Genomic DNA, 18,225 nt, shown 5'->3' on the forward strand with positions numbered 1-18,225 from the left:
TCGGTTGTTGATTTTCCAGGTCTAAAGCCACACTGATAAGGTCCAATCAGCTTTTTACGGTGGGCTTTAATATTTCACACAATACGCTCGATAGAACCTTATATGCGATGTTGAGGAGGCTAATCCCACGGTAGTTGGCGCAGATTGTGGGGTCTCCTTTTTTATGGATTATGGATATGGCATAGCACACTTAAATTCCAATCGTTGGGCATGCTTTCGTCCGACCATATTTTACAAAGAAGCTGATGCATGCACCTTATCAGTTCTTCGCCGCCGTGTTTGAATAGCTCGGCCGGCAATCCGTCGGCCCCTGCCGCTTTGTTGTTCTTCAGGCGGGCAATTGCTATTCGAACTTCTTCATGGTCGGGTAATGGAACGTCTGCTCCATCGTCATCGATTGGGGAATCGGGTTCTCCTTCTCCTGGTGTTGTGCGTTCACTGCCACTCAGCAGGCGGGAGAAGTGTTCCCTCCATAATTTAGGTATGCTCTGGGCATCAGTGACTAGATCAGCTTTGGGGGTTCTACAAGAGTACGCTCCGGCCTTGAAACCTTCCGTAAGCCGCCGCATTTTTTCGTAGAATTTTCGAGCATTACCCCTGTCGGCCAGCTTATCAAGCTCTTCGTACTCACGCATTTCAGCCTATTTCTTCTTCTGTCTACAAATGCGTCTCGCTTCCCTCTTCAACTCTCGGTATCTATCCCATCCCGCACGTGTAGTGGTCGATCGTAACGTTGCGAGGTAGTCGGTTGCAGCTGCACGTAAGGAGTTTGAAATTCCGTCCCACAGTTCCCTCATACCGAGTTGTTGACGAGTGCTCTCAGAGAGCAGGAGTGCAAGCCGAGTAGAAAATCGTTCGGCTGTCTGTTGTGATTGCAGCTTTCGACGTTGAACCTTCCTTGTGTTTGCTGACGTGCCTTTTTTGCTGCACAGAGGCGGGTGCGAATCTTGGCTGCATCAAGATAGTGGTCCGAGTCGATGTTAGGACATCTAAGCGCACGCACATCTAAAACACTGGAAACGTGTCTTCAATCTGTCACAACATGATCGATCTGGTTGGTGATTTTTCGATCCGGAGACAGCCGGGTGGCTTGATGAATCTTCTTATGCTGGAATCTAGTACTACAGATAACCATATTTCGGGCCCCGGCGAAGTCAATCAGCCTCAATCCATTAGGGGATGTTTCGTTGTGGAGGCCGAATTTACCGACCGCAGTGCCAAAGACACCTTCTTTGCCCACCCTGGCGTTAAAGTCGCCAAGCACGATTTTGACATCGTGGCGGGGGCAGCCTTCATAAGTGCGCTCCAAGCACTCATAAAAGGCATCTTTGGTCACATCGTCCTTCTCTTCCGTCGGGGCGTGGGCGCAGATCAGCGATATGTTGAAGAACCTCGCTTTGATGCGGATTGTGGCTGAACGTTCATTCACCACGCAGTGAATGATAGTACTCGGCGACAGTCTCTCTCCCACCACGAATCCTACACCAAACTTGCGCTCCTTTATATGGCCACTGTAGTAAATGTCACAAGGACCTACTCGTCTCTGTCCTTGTCCCGTCCATCGCATTTCTTGGACGGCGGTGATGTCAGCTAACCAATACTACAGTTATTTAAATGACCAATCGATGACTGATAGTACCTGGGACCAATATCCATTGCTGAAGGAGGCATTTGTCATTCATTCATTCATATTATGCGCATTCGGAAAATATCTTGTTATCAATGTTGTTTGATGATAGGAAAGAAAAGGGCGACTGTACCATCAAGGAAATTCTACGCTATCGAACCGATGTTGACGAGCCAATGGAACTTAGAGTTTATAAAAAACCAGATATAGACTTTAATTGCACAAGTTATACGGAAATGATCGTATTTGAACCACCATTCACGCGAAGCATTCCGTACGATACATTGAAAGAATATATAAATCAAGATGATCCACCGTTTAATGATCCAAAAATTCCATCACACATACAAGGAACGGAACGACATGTTCAATTACTAGCTAGCGTTTCCAAACGGGTTATACCGGAAAATGTAGAGGCTGTTATGGCGACGACATTAATTTTTTTTTAATTTCTTTTCTATAACTCACTTAAAATAATTTTTTTCATTTACATATGTTCTGACTTAATAAATTTCTTAAGAGAAAAAATAAATATTGTTATAAATAAATAAATAAAAATGAAACATAGCAATTTAGCTGATTTTTTCATGTAAATCACCAAAAATGGTGATATTTTGAAATGATTGTATTGGGAACCCCCCAGGGGAGTTCCAGGGGGTGTGCCACTGGCATGGGTGGATCGGCCGTCCAAAGTTAGTGGGGGTCGGTCATACATTTGGACTCGATTGGAGCACTCTAAATGGGTCAAAGTGGGATTTTTCAAAATTTGCCCCTACCCAAAGGTTCGACCCAAATTGGGGGACATCAAAATTCGTTTTAAAGGTATGGTTCCTTCGGCAAAGTATCTTATTTTGATCCCTAGAATATGATTTTCATAGAGCAATGGGCGATTTTTTTGCCTCCTCACAAATCGACCCGGCCTAGTATACATATACTCATATGAGCATGTGCAGATACACAAGATAGGATAAAAGATGTATGCCTTTTAACATCGTATACTATACAAATAAATATTTTTCTTACTAATAGAAATTAAATTTATCACAGCAATATGTATATGTATATTAAGTATATTGCTGTGATAAATTTAATTTCTATTAGTAAGAAAAATATTTATTTGTATAGTATACGATGTTAAAAGCAAAAAATTAAAAATTTATTCTGTCGAGATTCGAACCTGTGGTAGCATCTTGACTTTCCAAGCGCTTACCACCAACACCACCATTGACACTTAGGTTGCGCTGACTTAAGTATGGTTTGGTTATGCATGTAACAAACATACGATGGTTCTAAAAATTTTGTTTAAGTATAGAAATATGCTTTTGTAGAACATTTGCTTTCGCAAACATACAGACAAATGTGCAAACGACATAATATATGTATGTATGATTGTTTCGTATTTTGCTTCTAATTTCTATACAAAAATCGGCTGAAATATATGAGAAAATAAAATGAACAACTAGGGCAAATAATTTTTAAAAATTTATTGACAATTAAATGTAAATGAAAATACATGTAAATTTACTTAAATTTATTGAAATTTCGTTTCGCATTTTTCGGCACTTTCAAATTAATTAATATAAGGAAAATTCACGACTTAACGCACAACTTTATGAAATAACGCACAATTATGAAAATTAAAACATATTTACATATGAATATATATTATATTTGATTTTGGCGCAATTATCGACACTTGTCAATTTGCCCAATATATTAGTAGGAGAAAGCTCAATACTTATTTAATTTATAAAATGTGAATTTAAGTTTTCTAGTTTTCTTTCATACAAAATGATATGCATTTCTTGGAATATCACTAAGAAGTATAACTTCATCCGCGCGTAGGGACTCCACGCACCTTTTTTTTTATACATTAAAGGTGTTAGTTTGAAAGTTTAGCATAATTTGTTTATGATTAGATATTTATATATTACAATAAAGGCGCTTGTATCCTTAGTATGTGAATTCTTGCATACTCTAAAACATTAATAACTGGGAAATTTTTTTTTTTTGGTTTTCATTATCCTTCCAATTTCTTCTATATTGGTTGTTGCAGATTAGAAATCTCCATTCTTTGCAAAATTTATTGTAGTAGTTAAGTCTAATAATTCTCTATGGATTTCTTGGAGGAGTGTTTGATATTTTATTCTTTTGATGTTAAACCTCTGCATTAAGGTTTCAAAATTTGAATTTATTTTTCGTTATATATCTATATAAATAAAAATGAATCGTCAAAATGTATGTACGCTCATAACTCAATAGCGCCTAACCAATTTTGCCAATTCTTTGTCTTAAATGTTCGTTGAAGTTCAAAGATGGTTTTTACGGCGAGAAAAATTCGAATAATTTCCGGAAAACCCCTAAAAACAGCCCTTTTCTTTTCCCCCATACAAACGTTACAAATGTACATACATATATATGTATGTATGTATGTACATATATAAAAATGAATGTTTGTTTGTAACACTAAGAGAACGGTTGAACCAATCTTGATGAAATTTTTAAAGGTTATTTGTTGTGGATGGGGAAAGGTTTAGAAACAAATACCTTATACTTTTCATGAGGAGAAGTCGGAAAATTGGACAATTCCAAAAAGTAACATTTTCCATAGACATTTTTTTCAATTTTTGTTTGTTTTGTTTTTCAATTTTTGATTTGTAAATTATTTGAATTGTTCAATTGCGGTCGCTTGCTTTTTTATTCCGGCTATCCAAAGGAAAAATTATTTAAAATTATTCAGTGAAAACTTTATGTGTGTTTCAGAGGAAGTGATCAATTACAGATTGAAATTTGTTACGAAGCCACGAAAAGGTCGCGCTAATATTGGTCGGCGTTCTTTTTGCCATCAACGTATGGCAGCGCAAGGAAATGCAAGAATTACTCCCAAAATGCGATGACATACATGCGGAATTATGGATCGCGGTCAATCAGCTAGCGATCGTAACGATATCACAGCACGACTTTTTAAACAATAGCTGCGATGTTTGATGGTCTTTATCTTGAAGCAACCTATGGTATATATGGTGCTGTTAGATGCTGAATGTATTCTGTTGAGTAGCAGAAAAGAGGTTTGCCGCACGCACACAGTCATCTTTGGATGCGGATGGTGATTACACCAGATCAAATTGATGAAATCATTTCAGCGGAAATTCCTTATTCAGAGATAGATCCAGAATTATACGAAGTGGTGAAAACCAATATGTTTCATGGACCTTGCGAACCTTACAATCCTACTTTGGTTTGTATGTCTGATAATAAATGCACGAAACACTACTCATGTGCTTTTCTTTCGGAAATGGAAATGGGAAATGATGGATATTCACTTTATCGGCGTCGCTCACCAGCGACAATGGCAGAACATTTAGCGTGAATATCGACGTTAACAACACATCGATGTTGACAACACATGGATCGTACTATATTCGCCACTTTTGTCTAATTCACATTCAAAACTTATGTCAATCTTGAATATTGCAGATTGGTGAAATCGATCAAATACGTTTGCAAGTACGTCACCAAAGAAAGCAACATAGCGGTTATTGGCCTTGAACGATATGAGATCAGCAGTATCAAATGGGTCGATATGTGAACTGTAATAAAGCCCTTTGTAGGATATTTACTTTTGCAATCCAGTTTTCCGACTGTTGTGAGTCTCGCATTTTGATATATCAGCTTTCAAATTAGCGTTAATTATGGGATACGAAAAAATGACATTGCCGACGACATTTTACATTGTACGGATATTCGCTTAGAATTGGAAATGGGCAAATTTCGGTTGATACTTCCAGTGGTTTGATATCAATTTCACCTCCCTTTTGTCAATTCACTTCAACGGAAGATGAACTCATCACGAATGTTTATCCGAACATTGGTCAAAGTATCGTAACTGCAATTGCTTGAGTACACGCGCAATTTTAGCTGCCAAAAATACCGATGTTAATGACTTAAACTGGAAGATTCAAAGTCAAATTCCGGGAGGTTTGCGCTCATATAAATCGATCGATCGTCTTGACAAGGAAGACGAAAATGTAAATTATCCAGTGGAATTTCCAAATTCTTTGGAGAGGCTTGGTATGCCCCAGCATCTTTTGCGTCTCAAAGTTGGATCTGCCATTATTATGTTTCACAATCTTCATGCGCCGAAACTGTGTAGTGGAACCCGACAGATTATGACGCAGTTATCGAATACAAGGGACAGCCATTTCATTTCAAACGTATTTAATTTCCAGGGAAAATTGGCCAGATATATGTGGCGTGTTGACGAGTTGGAAACCCATCTTCTCTGTATATTTACGCACCAGAACGGAAATCAAAAATTTATGTTTATTAAGTTGCGCCACATTAAAAAAATGTAGCAACAATACAATTTCAACTTTTTTCATTTCAAAACACATAATTTCACGCAGGACAACGGCTGCGGGGTCAGCTAGTTATTATTATTTATTAAATCGTTAAGGGTGATCTTGATATCTATAAGATCGTCATGATCTGGTACATCCGTTATGAATTTTAATACTGAACATAGGATATCAATTGATCGTTTACGTCTGTCATTTGCTAATAGTTCTGAGGAATAGTTCCAGCGGATTTCTGTACCATTGACTCAAATTTCGTCAGTTACGTCTTGTTTTCCTTCTGCTTCTAACATTCCTTTTATCACGTAGTATGGTTTCGAGATTGCTCTCAAATTCGTCATATTAAATAGATATTCTTCTTTTTTGAACACCTAGGCTGGATCTGTTTCCGTCGGTATGTGTTTCTTGTCTTCCAGGCTCGTTATTTTTTGAGCTGTCATGGTGGACATCAGGTTTAGGATTATGATTATTTGAGTTTTCATTGTTGCGAAGATTATTTTTGTATACGATCCTTGGTTGTTAAGATCGTGTCCTCACTATTTTCTTTAATAGTCGCGACGGTTTTGTTTTTCATATACCTCGTCTCCTGGTGTATATATTTTATTCTCCCTTTTTTATTGTGATATGTTAGCATAGACTCTTGTTTCTTTTTTTGTGGTCTTTAATTTCACTGAATCTATTTTTTTTGTCAAAGAATACATCCCCTTGTTTGTGATTTGTAACCGAATGTATGGTGCGATTATATTCTTTTACGGCCCTAAATATTTCTTCGTCTGCGGTAATTTTATTTTTCGCGATTTGGGCACGGTTATTTCTATTAATGTGGAATTCGACCGTTTAACTTGAGCGTTTGATGTCGAATGAATGGCTGGGCGTAGTCATTGTGTGTTGTATATGTAGTTTTTCGTAGAATGCTCGTGATGCGATACTTTTAAATGTAGACTCATTATCAGTCATGAGTTGTGAGAAGAATAGGTATATTTGAGTGAGAACTTCTTCTAGAGTTTTATGAAATTCTCCTTTGTTTTCTAGTTTCCTAATATACGCATATTTTGAATATCTATCTATGCTTGTTAAATATGTGGTATTGTTGATGTGAAATATGTCCCTTTGTATGGATATACCTATGGATGGATGTACATACTTGTATGCCTTCTGGTATTAGTGTTTTTCCATATACTTGTTTTGTTTGGTGACGTTCATATTCATTTTCTTTGCATATCACACATATTTTTGCTAGTTTCTTTATATCTTCTCTCAGAGTTGGTCAATAGTATGTTTCTAAAATTTCTTTGGTATTGTTTTCTGCGCTTCTATGTGCTCTTTCATGAGTGTGTTTCATTATTTCATCTCGTTCTTTCTCCACTATTATGTCTTTCAATAGATGTTGGCAAAATACCTTTTTCGCTGAGTCAAATGTAGTATTTATAATTTCGTGTATTTCGTACCAAGTTTCCAGTTGCATGTGGAAAACTGTTGTGATATTTGGATTTATTATTTTTTTCAATGTTCCAATTAAATCATTTTGTATTGTAAAGTGGACAATGAACCTTTTGCGTTTTGGAAATATCGTGCCTTGTATTAATTGTGGTTTGCTTGATTTTTTAGAATTATTTAATTTTTAAATTGATTTATAGGAGCGGCTACTTCCTTCATTCTTACTGGAGCTGAGTTTATGCAGAGTGCATGGACTCGTTGGTTGTTACAAAGACTACACTACATTTTGAGAACCTGGTTTATATTTTAATTTGGCTCTATATTCTTCTATCTGATTTTTCCATTTCTTTAGTTTAGTGTTCCGATTTTTTTGTGATATAAATGCAATTGGGTTTCTTCCCCAGGCAAATACAGCTCCTATTGCATAATTGCTTGCGTCAGTCGTGAGTTCGAATTCTTTCTCGAAGTCTGACTGATATAATTCTACTTGCTCTTTTATTCTTTAAATATTCAATTGCTTTAATATCTTCTTCATCTAATTTTATTTTTATGTTTGAGCTTTTGGTTTTAGATATATTTTCATTCTCGCCTCGCAAAAATGTTGTGAGTGGTTTTGTTCTTTGAACGAAATTTTTGATAAATTTTCTGTAATAAGAGGTCATGCCCAAGAATGATCGAAGTTTTTTTCGGTTTTCGAGGTTTTGTACTTATCTATGACTTCGATTTTTTTGGGGTCTACTGTATTCCTACCGTTTTTAATAATGTGCTCTGTTTGTCTCTGAAAATGTGACTTTTCGTCTGAGATTTTCATATCGGCTTTCTGTAGTTTGTGTGATATTGGTAATGTCTTTCATATGTTGTTCAGGTGTAACAGAATATATTACGGGGCATCTCGACAGGATAAAATCTATGTCTTGCGAACTGTATTGCCGTGCCTATTGCCTGTGGAGACTCCACATTGCTTATATCTTATAATATATCGCAAACTAACGGGGCATCTCGACAGGATAAAATCTATGTCTTGCTAACTGTATTGCCGTGCCTATTGCCTGTGGAGACTCCACATTGCTTATATCTTACAATATATCGCAAACTAATTCGTATGCCATATATCGTAAGCTATAAGCTGTCACTTCAGCAGTTTGACAGCGCAGTTTTCATTTCTATGAAAATTTCGAAGATGCAACATATCCCATTTGCACATATGCCGACGGCATTTTCATTTCGGTAATATGAAAATTAGAAGAGCGAGTATTAAGACGGTTGTGTTATATTATAAAAATAAAGTACATTTTCAAAATAATATGTTTTCAAAAAATTATTATTTAGTTTAATATTGTTAATTTACAGAAAAATTATGCAAATTGGGTTGGGAATAAGCGAAATCTTAAATTTTAATAAACTTATAATAGCGAAAATCAAAATAGCATTGCTCATTTAAATTTATTGTTTTAATTGGTATATAAAATGTATGCCACAATTATGACATAGTAGTCCAAAAATAAGAATTCTTATTTTTCCCAGAAATACGTTTGTAAAAAAATGATATTTTTCTTATTATCTTATTTTTCCCAGAAATATACATTTGTAAAAAAGGATCTTGATCTTGTTATTATTTCATTTTTCCCAGAAATACATTTATAAACAAAAGGATCTTTATCCTTTTTTTTCCACATAAAAGATTTAAACAGTTCAAGGGCTCAAAACATGGGCTACATCAGCTACCTACCCAAATGCTACCTTCGCAAATGATAAAATAAATTTTTCAAGAGCTCAAAGCATGCGCTACATCAGCTCGAACCTACCTACCCTACGCCTTTGCGCAAATGATTATCTTATGATAACAAATGCCCACATACAGATTTGGCAATGGCCATAGCAATAGATTTGACAGTTCGCAAGACATAGATTTTATCCTGTCGAGATGCCCCGTATGCCATATATCGTAAGCTATAAGCTGTCACTTCAGCAGTTTGACAGCGCAGTTTTCATTTCTATGAAAATATCGAAGATGCAACATATCCCATTTGCACATATGCCGACGGCATTTTCATTTCGGTAAAATGAAAATTAGAAGAGCGAGTATTGAGACGGTTGTGTTATATTATAAAAATAAAGTACATTTTTAAAATAATATTTTTTCAAAAATTACTATTTAGTTTAATATTGTTAATTTACAGAAAAATTATGCAAATTAGTTTGGGAATAAGCGAAATCTTAAATTTAATAAACTTATAATAGCGAAAATCAAAATATCATTGCTCATTTTAAATTTATTGTTTTAATTGGTATATAAAATGTATGCCACAATTATGACATAGTAGTCCAAAAATATGAATTCTTATTTTTCCCAGAAATATACATTTAAAAAAAAAAGGATCTTTATCCTTTGTTATTATTTAATTTTTACCAGAAATACATTTGTAAACAAAAGGATCTTTATCCTTTTTTTATTTTCCACATAAAAGATTTAAACAGTTCAAGGGCTCAAAACATGGGTTACATCAGCTACCTACCCAAATGCTATCTTCGCAAATGATAAAATAAATTTTTCAAGAGCTCAAGCATGGTTCGAGCTGATGTAGAACCTACCTACCCTACGCCTTTGCGCAAATGATTATCTTATGATAACAAATGCCCACATACAGATGTGGCAATGGCAATAGCAATAGATTTGACAGTTCGCAAGACATAGATTTTATCCTGTCGAGATGTCCCGTTAGGACATCATCAATATGTACATATGCACAGGGTTCTCATTTACTACTCCGTAGCAGCAAAATTTCTAAAATTATTGCTATGCTATCGCTACCGCTCTCACTTTGTCGGGAGCCACAGCATAGCCTTAGCATAACAATGTAAAGTATGTGCTCTACTCTGCTCCGAGCGGTAGCACAGCAGAGCTAATGCAAATTTTCATGTGCTACAGCTCCCGCATGTGTTTGTTGTTTTTTTTCTTTTTTGCTATTTTCTCTCATAATATTTGAATTAATTGAATAATTCAAACAAAAAAATGTTATGCAAATCATTTTGGCACTTGTTGCGTCAAGTGACTTTATAAATCTAAAATCAAATATTTTAAGAAATATATTAATAAAGTGAATTAGATAATAATTGAATAAATTATAAATTTTTTTTTATTATGTAAAATATTTACCATTTTTATATTACCAAGAACATCATCTATTCCAAATGTATTACAATACACAATTACTGTGAATTTTCGAAATTAATTTTAACTACATATAGTTTCCCCCTTTTTATATACATTAGGGTGTTTTTATTTTCTTGAATTATTAAGTTTGTTCGGTCCCGTCACGAAATTTCCTTGGAAATACCCCAAAAAAAAATTCCATGAAAATTTTAGCCCTACATATTAACATTAAGAACTGGACCGAGGCATATAAAAATTTTCCATAGAAAATACACTACAATCTTGGTTATTTATCTTTAAATTTCTACAGATCAGGGGCCCTATTCTGTATCTCGATTCGAAAATGTATTCTATTCGAAATTCGGATCTACTTTATAATTATCCGAAAGTTGTACCACCCTGTGCCAGAGTAAATACGTACAATTTTCGTTTTTGCTTTCTACAACTCAAAAGCTAACGAATATTTTATTCCAAAATTGGCTTGAAAATCCGAAAATCGAATTACAGAATATGAAAAATCCGAATTCGAGTAAATTGTTTTTCGAATCGAGTTACAGAATAGGCCCCCAGAGGTATTTTATGGCATCGCTTTGACTTTAGACGCTGTAGCTCTTGTCAGTTATACAAAAAATGGGAATTTCGTGGAAAAATCAGGTTTAGATACCTCGCCTTTACCTTTTGCAATACACGTGGTTAATATTCATCTACTGATTACCAGTACCAGTTTTAATCCATTGCACTGCGTATTTGGAGTTCTATTCTACCATTCCCAATATTTAGTAATTTTATCATTTTTAGGAAGAATTAGTTTGAAATTGTACGCATATACTTACTTCAATGTATATTGCAAAGAATCGAAAAGATTTCTGTATATCTAAAATTATAATAAACCTTTTTATCAACACTCCAATTATTCCGCTATATCTTTATGTTAGATATCCCGTTTGGTTGCTAATGAATGCATTTGCGTCCTTGACCAATAATCTAGCAAAGTATCCGCAGTGCCTTGACGATGAAAATTTCAATGCCATTTTTTGTTGTGATATTAAATATATCGAACGGGTTCGTCTTAAAAGAAAACTACCTGGTTAAGGAGCAAAATCAGTATAGCCCATATACTAAGCATGTTTGGATATGAAAATTTTTACTTATTTCTTTCTATTTTTGAATTGCTAAAATTTTCAAATGATTCTTACTACATAAATTTTGAACAAATGCTTATGATTTGAAATATAATTTTTGTATTTATGAGTTGTATTGAATTTTAGCATAAAGAGATAAAATGTATCCTATGTCCTTACCCTGCTTCTACGCTACCTCCCCACCAATTTTAAGCCAAATCGGTTCAGCCGTTCTAGAGTTATAAACGACTTTCTTTTATATACCAACTTGTACCATACTTGTAAATGACAGAAAATAGCAAAAAAGAAAAAAAAACAACAAACACATGCGGGAGCTGTAGCACATGAAAATTTTCATTAGCTCTGCTGTGCTACCGCTCCCAATTTTTTGCTACCGCTACGCCAGAGCATAGCGCAAAATTTAATTTTTTGCTCCCGCTCCAGCTATAGTTTTTTACCTAACAAAACTCGGAGCAGAGTAGAGCACATACTTTACATTGTTATGCTAAGGCTATGCTGTGGCTCCCGACAAAGTGAGAGCGGTAGCAAGAGTAAAATGAAATGCTACGAGAGTAGCGTAGTTTTTCAAACGCTGCATATGCACATTTGCCAATGTTAGGCCTAAGTATCTCATCAACACATCTCTTAGAGATGAGGGGGCGAATGGTAAACGAAAACTTGGTATTTCGCGCTATTTATTGAGAAGGCTGGATTGCTGAAATAATTAGTGTTACTTAAATTCTGTAGCATCATTATTATGTCTGGGATAGGATATCAGTCTGAGTTGGTTAATTTATTTAATTTTTGAAAGTCTATTATCATTCTCCTTTTTGCTTTCCCTCTATCGTCTGTACCTTTTTTTGATACTGTCCAAATAGGCGAGTTATATTGACTTTTATTTGGTTGGATTATTTTATTTTTCAATAATTTATTTTTTTCTTCTTCTACAAATCCTCTACATATCTGTCTGCAGGTAGTGATATTGTCTTACCCATACTGGTTCATTAGTTTCAGCTTCAACTGTAGATACGTATGGTAGTAATTCATTGTTATGATTGTCTTGCGTTAAAATTTGTATCTCTTCTTCATATTTTTGTTCTCCTACAGTATAGTTTAGGTTAACTGAATCTGTAATTTGTGAGAAACTAATGGAGTAATCGAAAATATTTAAGCCTTTAATGCCTATAATAAAATCATAATCTTTGAGTTTATCTAACTCCAAGAATTCCATATCGAAGCCTAGTAAATTAACTTCTCTTTTATGGGTTATTACTGAATTCTCATGCATTGTTTTTGTATTTAATTGTTTCACTAACCTAATTCTTTTAGCATACGGATAATTTATACTCACAAAATCTTCTTATGAACCGGAAAAAACTGGATTACCATCCGGAGATGTTCTCTGTAAAATGGGTAAGCCATTCCTGTTTATAAAAAATGTTTTTTGATTGTTGTATTCACTTGTAGTTGGTTTATGTATAGAGAATCGTTGTCGGATTGATCCCTGATGATTTGATTTAGTTTCCTATCCTTTATAGTACAGTCATTTAGTATTTTTACTTGTAAAGTTTTCCGGGAGTTTTGAAATTTGGCAATTTTATATATTTTGGTATACTCTTGCCAAATTTCAACTTTGCCACCTCGTATGGCGCCCAAAAGTAGTTTTTTGATAATAACTGGTAGCGACGCAATATTGAATTTTCTCTTATGTGCTGATGCTGTGAAGCATGCATATCTATATTTATTTAGAGACGTACCGACTTTTCACATCTCTGTAGCTGTATAATGCGACAAGGAAACGTTCTCCAGCTTTAGCAATGTTTTCTGTATCTGCATTTGGATTTTTAAATACTTCGATAACTTCGTTTAAATCTGGGTTTTTGGAGTACTTTAATAAATTTCATTTTTCCTTGATAAAATAATGTCGATGAGGTATCACAAACACTGAAGGCATGTAAAAATGAAATATGATTTGAGGCTGTTTTATCTTTTATACTGTTTATGGAGTATATTTGACGTGAAATTTTTCCTTTTCCTTGTTTAAGGATGTATATATTTGGATTCGTTGATAGCGCTGTCAAAAGAACGAGAAGTTTATTGCGATATTAATTATTAACGTATCCGCATCTTCGGTGGCTTGTTTAACCATGAAGTGTTCAGCTTCAAATTTTATCTTCAACATTTCAATGAGGCGGTTCTATTTGCATCGTTACCCAGTAATTTACTTTGGGATACAGTTGGCGTCATTGTTTCGTCGTAAAGTATGTCTACTGAAGCAGTTTTTCGTGATATACTTTGTACTACGAGCTGCTATAAATTCTGGATATCCGTCGAATACTATAATGACATTGGAGGTATAGTGCGATCGGACGTAATCAATGTATTTATTGCAAATAGATGAAAATGATTAGCCCTGTTGCCAAACGACTCGGTGTAATAAGTATACTCCATTGATGTGGTATATCGTATTTTCAAAATTGATATCGCCAGAATGGTGTTCAAATGCCTGATACATCGTGGATTTGATACATTTGCGCATGCCTTCGTCATTGAAAAGGGATAACGGAATTGGAGCAAGTTCGTACGTAAGAAAATTTTCAAGTTCATCTTCAGAATCTTTAGCGATGCACATTCTTTGGAAAATTAACAAAGGATTAATCGACACTAACTCGTTTTCTATCCGAATGCCTGTACTCATAATACGAAGCGATTTTAATCTGTCATTACGTTTAAATTTTACAGTATGGAAATCACTGCCAATGATTTTCGAAATGCTAGCACTGCCAATTTCTTGAGACATATGACAGTTAACTTTTTCATCTCCGATAATTCCAGTGCTTATTGACATGATTTCCTTCAATTCTGGAAAAGGTGGATGATTGGACAACCAATCCACCAATTTTTTGACGTCATCATTGTCACGTTTAACTCGTAAAGTTCTTATTTCGACATGCTGCTCGGATCTGGAAAAAGCCACATCGCAAAATGTCTCAACCTCGTCACAAATATTGTACAGAAATGCCATTCCTAACGTCCACTTGGATAGAACGCTTTCCTTGACTCCTCGACCATGAGTACGCCCACCCAGACATTTCATCGTCCTCAATAACGACTGCTCCGTTGTCATATCTGACCACGTACCTGTTATGAAATATTGTACATCTGGCATCACTACACTTCTTATTCCTTTTACACTGTTCTAATGTATGTATATTATATTCAATAAAGACAGTCCTCATCTTATATTGAAACTGCGTGTACGTAACTCTGTTCAACAGTACCACACCAAAATTTTTCAGAACGTCTAATTGTAAAATAACCTTTCCTTGTAAATAGTTCATATTCATATAAAAGTTCTAATCGGAAAAGTTTCGTTGGTTGAATAGTGGTCAGGAAGGCCATATGCGTAAAGAGTGTCGCAAGTCTCTGAAATTAAAGAAAGTAAATGAGAATGAAGGTAAAAGCAGGACGGCAATGTTTTCAAATTCGGTGTTAGCGAATTCGTGTAGGCGAAGTCAGCCTGGTTTTAAATGTAAACAGAAACAAATATAGAACAGAAGTCGAAACAAATATTCGAAATGCCGAATATGTTCCCAGTCTTTGGCAAATCTTTTGTCGGTTCGGCAAATAACAAAACAAATCAAAAGGGAATGTATGTAAGATCTTTGATGAGAAAAACAGATTAATTGCTAAAGCGTATACAGAAAATGGTTTGTACAAATTTATATTGATAATTTTGGCATCGAAGGTTAGGACACATTTGCAAAAACAGCATGAAGCAGGTACAGAATTCAACGCTTGGAGTTAATTAGAACTGCGCAAGTGAAAAAGAATGTATTGTATACGTATGTTGTAAGGGAAAGCAAACTAGAATAACAACGAAATCATCTGGTACTCGTGGACGTTGTACATTCGGACGTGCTTGGTCCAATTGGCACAAAATCGTTCAGCGGTGCAAGATTTTTGTTGGTGTATGTTGATGATTTTTCAAGAAAGGTATTTGCTTACCGATTGTATCCAAATCAGACGTATTTGAAAAATTTAAGCAATTTAAAAGCGAAGTAGAAACGCAATGTGATCGTAAAATAAAGTGCTGAGAACAGATAATGGCACTGAATATTGTAATTCTCAATTTATAAAATTTTTGCGTGAATGTGGTATTGTTCACCAAAAGACAGCTCCATATACGCCCGAGCAAAGCGAGGCGGCTGAGCGGATGAATGGTACGTGAATTGAATTGTGAGATGCATGTTGCTGGATTCTGGCCTAGGAAACATATTTTGGGCAGAAGCTGCAAATACAGCAGCGTACTTAGTAAATCGTATTCCATATAGAGGTAACAGTCGAAGTCCAGAAGAAATATGGTCTGGTGTTAAACCAAATTTGTAATAATTACGCATATTTTATTGTACAGCGATGGTTCATATACCAAAGCAAAAACATTTAAAGTTAGATGCGAAATCAGAAGAGTGTATTTTTGTTGGTTATGCCATGGAGTCAAAAGCATTTAGGCTTTACTAATAATCTGACTACAAGTTTATTGTAAGTCGTGATGTAAAGTTTTTAGAAAATACAGGCAATAAATACAAACGCACAGAGCCAAATCTAATAGTTGATATTATTAATGAAAACGAAGCTAATGACATTAACAATTCAGGGAAGCTAAATGAGAGCGAATTGTGTGATGTCAGTATATCTTCGGAAAGTGAATACGATACTCCTGATGATAGCGAGGTAGCTGATCAGTGTGGCGAAAAGTATGCAGTTCGTCGATTAGAGCGTATTGCTAACAAGGCTAAAAAGAGCTTATTGTTAAGCGTGGTGTCTGATGCTAATGATTCTGTGAATCTTGAAGAAGCATTGAATTGTCCAGAGGCAGATGACTGGAAACGCGCAATGAAAGAGGAGATAGAATCTCATAAGACAAACAGAACTTGGGTGCTTACGAAGTTGCCTGAAGGTAAAAGAGCAATAAGTTCGAAGTGGGTTTTTAAAACTAAGCGCACTGCTGAAGGTGCGCTGGTTCGTTATAAAGCAAGGCTCGTGGTTAAAGGTTGCTCACAGAAACAAGGCGAATTTTATACGAGAGAAGTTACGAGATAAGTCATTGCAGCTGGAACATATTTCAAGCGAAATGTTAGCAGAGGGCTTAACAAAGGCTATACCTGCAGTTAAGAATGAATTTATTAATGTTAAATTAGGCTTAATGTAAAGTCATGTATCATTTAACATAATTTTTGATTTAACTAATATTGTTAGTGTTGTCAGATTTTCCATTAAAAGGAAGTGTTATGAAAATTTGTATATCTGACATAACTATACTTCTTATTCCTTTCACACTGTTCTTATGTATGTATATTATATTCAATAAAGTCAGTCGTCATCTTACATTAAAACTGCGTGTACGTAACTCTGTTCAACAGTACCACACCAAAATTTGTCAGAACGTCTAATTGTGAAATGCCCTTTCCTTGTAAATATTTCATATTCATCAGCTGTCATTCCTTGCTTCAAATGAAACATATCTTGCAAATATAAATGACAATATTTAGCATATAAGAAATGACCACTGGCATAAAAATAAGGTATCTCTACCTCATGGTGGTGTGGAAATGAGTATTTCTGTCGAAGCGTGTATTGAATTACACTTTACGGTTTTTTTCTACCCATTTCAAAAGATGTATATTTAACATTAAGTATAGCATATCAAAATATCTTCTTTTTTACACAAATAAAAAAAATTAATGCTAAAGCTTAAAATGCGCCTAATTCATATCAAAAAAGTTTACATACACCAATGATTACACTGGTCAACAAATTTGTAACGTTGTAAGTGTGCGAGTCTGCAAGCGTACATTCCTTAACATCGAAAATAGCATAACTTTTCTCATTTAACACTGAAAATGCTCAATTCTGCAATTTTCGTGTCCCCTGATGTTAAATGTGGTGAAACACGCTAATAATTTTTCTGTGGTGTGGTGAAATACGCTCATCCAAAACAGTAAATATCCCAAAAGTGAAATATCCCTATTATAAACCTTCTCTATTATTTTACGTTCTCTGCTACATATAGACTACATATAGAATGCGTATCGCCCATATGTATATTCCATAATAATAATAATATAGCATGGTGATCGTAACCACGGCCTGTATCGCCACGGCGACAATCATATCTATACTTATGCCATTAATATCGTTCCTGCAAGAAGAACTTCAGTTGGAAATAAACAACAATCCGAGAGAATGTACTATAAGATATGGAACAACAATAGATATTGTATTTATTAGATATCTTGATAATGTGATGTCTAATACTTTTGTAACATACATACTTAAGTTATCATCGACCAATTGTAACAGTAATACCGTCAGAGGCAACTTCGAATGTAACTATTACGGAAGTCACTGATGAAAATAATTGATTTGACGTTATTTTAAACAAATATTTGGATAAAATTTTAAATATAAAGAAAATAAATGTTTATTGAATAAACTATCTGTCATCGTTTTCTGGAAAAAAATTCATAA

At 34.9% G+C, this 18,225-nt stretch overlaps 1 protein-coding gene across 1 annotated transcript in view; it reads right to left on the reverse strand.

Annotated features, from left to right (window-relative positions):
* LOC120780684 overlaps window positions 1–14,118 on the reverse strand; it is an 82,639-nt gene extending 68,521 nt beyond the window's left edge. Inside the window, exon 1 of the mRNA XM_040112950.1 lies at window positions 13,046–14,118. The gene's annotated coding sequence lies outside the window, so the exon portion shown is untranslated. The remainder of the gene's footprint in view (window positions 1–13,045) is intronic.
* Between the last annotated feature and the right edge of the window lie 4,107 nt (window positions 14,119–18,225).

This window comes from Bactrocera tryoni, unplaced genomic scaffold, assembly GCF_016617805.1.
Source record: "Bactrocera tryoni isolate S06 unplaced genomic scaffold, CSIRO_BtryS06_freeze2 scaffold_25, whole genome shotgun sequence".
Taxonomy (NCBI): domain Eukaryota; kingdom Metazoa; phylum Arthropoda; class Insecta; order Diptera; family Tephritidae; genus Bactrocera; species Bactrocera tryoni.